General features: G+C 37.3%; 1 long non-coding RNA gene across 1 annotated transcript; it reads left to right on the top strand.

Moving 5' to 3' along the window:
• The first annotated feature begins 3,253 nt into the window (after positions 1–3,253).
• On the top strand, positions 3,254–4,930 carry LOC149919511 (uncharacterized). The gene is made up of 3 exons (XR_016463621.1): positions 3,254–3,365; positions 3,978–4,064; positions 4,795–4,930. It is a non-coding gene; the product is annotated as an uncharacterized LOC149919511 (long non-coding RNA).
• The last annotated feature ends 1,070 nt before the right edge of the window (positions 4,931–6,000 follow it).

Raw genomic sequence — 6,000 nt, forward strand, 5'->3', positions numbered from 1 at the left:
CAGTGTGACAGGAGAGAGCTCAAGTTTTTATTCTTCACTGGCCAATGATCAGTGAAACATGCATTTTAAGATATTCTTCCTGTACTTATCAGTAACACAAGACAAGCTATGTCTAAATTAAGATCAATAGCTGATGATGGTTGTCACTAAATTTCACAGTGTGGAGAAGCAGTAAAATTTGAAGACTTCAGTAGTGCCTTACTGTGACTGGTCTAGGCTGGGAGCTGGATGAGGATTTCATTGGGTGTGCCATGCAGTACAGATTTTTGCCTCTAGTTTTAAAACAATGTAAGCCACAGGTTGTACCATGTATGGAGAGTTCTTGTATCATACTAAAATATACAAAGTGCTTAAGGGAGCTCCTGCTTGAGCTAAGATTAGTTCATAGAATTCAGTATCAGATAAATGGTTGACTCAGGAATTTTTTTGTTCTGTTTAAATCTCCTTATCACTGAGGGCATTTTTCAATAACACAGTTCAGCCTGGGAAGAACAGTCAGCTGAATAAAAAAACAAAACGGGATCATGGTTCATAAAAACTGTCTCTCTCTTAACATAATTCATTCCTCTGTGACCTTGCCCAATATCAAAATTTCAAAGGCGTATATGAGGTAGGCGTTTTAATATTTTTGTGTGCAAGTATATGGCACAATTAAAAATGGGCAAATTTTTAATTGATATATCTGCACAGAACTGCTATAGAGGCCAGGTACTCCAAATTATGCATATAATAAACGAGGAAATGAAGGTCATAGTTTCAAACTTGTGTGTGCAATTGCAGTTATGACTTTAAAAGCATTTCATTTGTGTTCAGCAATTGTACTTTGTAAGAGGATATAAAATGGTGCTACACATTTTGAGTGCCTAAGTGATTTGTTTAAGAGTCTGCTATTTCGTTCCTACATACATTATACCAGCAGCTTCTGCTGACCAGATATAAGCCTGATGGCATAAATGTACAAAATACTAACTGTGTTACATTTGAAAACTAAAGTAAAAAATAACATCTGCTAAAACTAAGAAATTGAGAACTGATTCTATAAAATGCAGCAGAGTAAGTGTAGGCATGCGAATAGACTTCAGTAAGTGAAGTGGACTCACCTTCAGCTGGTCAAGGTAGTTTGTCTTCTTAATGAATAAGTACACCCACTCTCTCCGTGTTTGCTACCAACTTCTAATTTGTACTGAAGTCAGTGAGAAAAGAATTGTATCCACTGGCCTGAAGGCAGAGCAGGACTGGGACTTCCATGTGTCCTGGTAGTAATGATTCAATTAATGTTCTATCCAGTCCTATTTTACCACAGCTACAGAGATTTGAACAGTTGAGACAAACCAGTGGAATGCACTACTTCCAGAGAGTCTGTTTCCTACAGTGTGTGTCAGATTTGCTAAGTTTAGATGTCTGCTGGATAGATGGCTAAATCTGAGCTTGTTACCAAGGTTCTCTTACTCAATATGGAGCAAAAACAATGTATCACATCATAAAATATGCAACTAATGCAGTAAGGTGACCAGAAAAGATTAATATCATGAATTAATTTCAGTAGTAGGTTAATTTAAGTAGGAAATTTTAAGACATGACCCAAAGTGATTTATACACTTCATGGAAAATGTTATTTCATTTACTGTAGAAGAAATTAGTAGTTGAAGATGAACTCAGGGAGAAGATCAGAACATGCATTAAAAAAGTAATCATCAAACCAATGGAGTCTCAGTAGTGCTTTTCTTTTTCTCTGCAAACTTCTTTTGTCAAAATGCATGTGATCCAAAATAAGTATACTAATGGATATACACTGTTCTGAACTATGACACTTTACAGATAGCAGATAATAGTCCACCACTGCTGCAAATTTGATGACTGATTTCAAGACAAATTTTTTCCACACGATATGTAGAATAGTAACTTTCAATACCTAAATTGATATTTAGGGTTTGACTGTTTCTTGATGACATTACTCAGGAAAAGATACAGAGTAGTACTTTTGACTAAAACGAATGAAGTTCTTGAAATATTCAAAGAGCAGAGAGCAGATGCATTCTCTGTGTAAGGTTCTGGTTTGTTTGATTCGTAGAATCATAGAATCATAGGATGGCTTGGGTTGGAAGGGACTCTAATGGTCAAAACCAAAACTCCCCTGCCATGGACAGTATTGCCAACCATTAAATCAGGCACTAGATCAGGATTGCTCAAGGCCCCCTCCAATCTGGCCATCAATGTCTCCAGGGATGGAGCACCCACAGCTTCTCTGGACAGCCTGTGCCAGTGCCTCATCACTCTCTGTGTGAAAAAATTTCCCTTAATATCTAACCCTAGTTACTCCTCTTTTAGTTTTAAACCATTCCCACTTGTCCTATCACTATCAAACGATGTGAAAAGTCAGTCTCCCTCCTAATTATAAACTCCTGCTAAGTACTTGAAGGCCACAAGGCTCTCTCTTCTCCAGGCTAAACAAGCTCTGCTCCCTTAATTTTTCTTCATAAGAGAATGCTCCAGCATTCTCTGATCATCTTTTTGACCCTCTTCTGGACCCACTCCAACAGCTCTGCATCCTACCTGTATTGGAGGCCCTAGACCTGGATGCAGTACTCCAGATGTAGCCTCACAAGAGCAGAATAGAGAGGGACAGTAATGCCCCTTTCCTTGCTGGCCATCCTTCTTTTGATGCAGACCATGACACTGCTGGCCTTCTGGGCCACACTGTTGACTTATGTCCAGCTTTTTGTCCACCAGAATCCCCAAGTTCTTCTCCGAAGATCTGCTCTCAGTGAGTTCTTCTCCCAGTCTGTACCTGTACCTGGCATTACTCTGACACAAGTGCAACAACTTGCACTTGACCTTGTTGAATCTCATTAGGTTCACATGGGCACACTCTTCAAGCCTGTCCATATTCCTTGGGATACTGTTCATTCCATCAGCTGCGTCACTCCACTTCGTGTCATCTTCAAACTTACTGAGGGTACCTTCAATTCCAGTGTCTAGGTCATCAATAAAATGTGAAAGAACGCTGTTTCAATGATGGATCCTTGGGGAAACCACTACCTACCAGCCTCCTCTAGGACAAAGCTCCACTGACTGTCTGCGACTTTCCAACCAACTCGTTTTCCAATGAATAGTTCATAATTCAAACCCGTAACTCTCCAGTTTAGAAATAAGGATGTGGTGGGGAACCATGTCAAAGGCCTTGCAGAAGTCCAGGTATATGACATCAGTTGCCTTCCCTTTGTCCACAGATGTCATCATTTCATCACAGAAGGCCACCAGGTTGGTCAGGCACGACCTGCTCCTGGTGGAGTACTGCGTGCTGTCTTGGATCATCTCTGCCTTATTCACGAGTAATACCATTTCTTCCTGTCTTTGATGTCATGGTAGGGGAAATCTTCTTGTCTGATATATAATAGACTTTATATGCTCCAGATCTTTTTGATTTGCAATGTCTTACATTATTATGAACAAAAACTTATTGGTATTATGTAATAATACAGGGAAGATCGCACAACTATCTTCTTCACAGCAAAGGCAACTGTCAATAAGTTATGAATGAGGTGGCTATAAAAAAATTAATTTGCAGAAAAATAAAATAATAACACAAACTATTATGGCTTTGAAAAAACACATTGGAAAGTAAGAAGGTTAGCATAGTACTGGGAAACTGGAACAGAAAATAGCACCAGGAAACTCAATGAAGGAAGATATTGAGATATAAGTATGAAAGTGAAAAAGTACAGTGTTGTGTCAACAATCTGGAAATTGTCTACAGAAACAAGACCAGACAGGAAGCAGTTTTAAGGCTTTACACCTTCCACATTCATTTCAAACCACTATCGGTTACGTATCATACAAACAGAAGAATGGAAATTGAATAATTTTAAACAATTATTATCTACTACTGGGCTTCAGAAAGTTGAAGGCATCCAGACAATGTGGTTATATACATGCAACCATAATAATGCTCTAAGAAATTTGACTTTGATCTTTAGGATGCTAAAGAAATGCTACGGAAAAAGGATTTCTAAAATTCTGGAGGATGATGAAAGAAGCAGCAACAAGTAATGTGAATTTACAAAGTATGGATCTTGCAAAACAAACATGATTGGTTGTTTTTTATACAAAATATCAATATTTTTTGATGAATTCAGAGTTGTGGCTATCATTTTTATTTATTTATTTGTTTGTTTGTTTGTTTGTTTATAAAGCATTCATCAGCAGCTTTCAAAATTAATTCAAATTGTCTAGGGAACAAAGCAGCACATGCATGGGCTGAAGCTGGCTGAAGACCTATTAACAAAAGATAATGAGAAGTGGCAATTTGTAAGACTTGGGTGAGATGCTACTGAATGCCTGGGTTTGCTTAAGTTTTTTAATATCTTCATTAATGATTTCTCAAAAAGGAAGAAAAAACAACCCATTAATGAAATTTACAGTGTGATGGACTTGTTAACAGTAAGGATGGGGAAAAAATTACAAGGGCCTAGAGAGCTGAATAATGAGCAGAAAAATAAAATAAGATTCACCTCTAAATGCAAGGTTGTTCTCCTGGGAAAAAATAATTTACAAATTCAATTAATCAGTAGAATGGAGAAACTTGAATAACATTAGTGTGAAATAGTCTAAGGACTTAGCAGAGTAAAGCAGGTACAAGTTTGCAATGAGTTACAGTAGCAAAATGAGCTAGCATCATTTTGGGATCACACTCTAATACACATTGTCATTGAGCAATGAGTTATAATCTATGTTTTTCCAATTCTGATTTCACTACAATTGGAATAATACATTCCGTTTTTCATTCTCCAACAGAATTTAAAATGGGAAAGAATTCAAGATGAGAAACAAAACAAGATTTAAGGAGATGGAACTTGATTGCTTTAATTAGGCATCTCGATTTGTTAACAAAATGAAATCCTGAGCAAAGTGATTAGGAAAATAAAATGTATCCAAGCAAATAAATGTACACGGTATATAAGTTAACAGAGAAAATCTTAAAAGAAAGACCCATGAAAGACAGTCTCACAGATTAATCAATAAGTAACATAAATTCATTAAAAAATAGGAAGTTTCTACGATTGTATCTTAAGATGAGTCCTAATGCCATTAAGAGTATATCTGCAATGTCATCTTTAGTTATTTCTATCATTTTAAGTTTAGTATGGGGATTCTTACATCAGCTCCAGTGATATATGGCTTTAGAGGCAACAGGAGGAGGAGGAAGATGCACCACAGTGTAGGCATCCCAAATTTCCTAGAATGGATATGGTGAATCCTCCAGTAAAGGCAATGGGATGAAGTTAAGAGAAGAAATATCAGAAGAAGACCCAGGTGAGCATCCAGGTCTGCAAGCATTCCTTCAACATTCTATAGAGTCTCCAGTCTGGGAAAAATATTACGAAGGAATCCAAATCAATACTGGGGCAGATTTACTGCCCTGCAATGTCTTTAAATTTCTCCAGCTGCTGTCAGTTTGTGTCTCTAAGAGAAGCTTGAAGAACACTGAACACCTTCATTCACAAGTTAAAAGGTGTGCAGATTGACATCTGCCACTGGAAATGAATTCTACAATCCTGCTGACAGCAGAACTGCAAGCACTTTGTGTTCCTGAGAAGACCTGCAATGAGTGTGGGGAAAGTGAGGGTTTGAGCTCACCTTCCCCCTGCCAATGCCTTGAATCATATATCACTCTATGAAAAATCTTAGCACAGTGATTGTCAGAAGGGATGGTTTTACAGTGAGTAGTTATTGTTAAGAAAATTTAAAATATATCATTCAATTTATTCCCACCTTTGTTTTTTGTGGGTATAATTGCAGCTGTACCTTGAAAAACTCTTACATGACTCTGATTTCTAATCCTTAGACTCTCCCAGAAACAAATTATAGCAGAGCTTAAATCTTAAAATCATCCCACTGGTAATTGAAAGTACTTTGGGTATCTTAAAAATGAGTTTTTGATGCATAGATAAATCTAGCGAAACATTACAATGTTGCCCTCTGAAAGTATGCAAGATATTC

Source organism: Phasianus colchicus, chromosome 1, assembly GCF_987193195.1.
Source record: "Phasianus colchicus chromosome 1, bPhaCol1.hap1.1, whole genome shotgun sequence".
Taxonomy (NCBI): Eukaryota; Metazoa; Chordata; class Aves; order Galliformes; family Phasianidae; genus Phasianus; species Phasianus colchicus.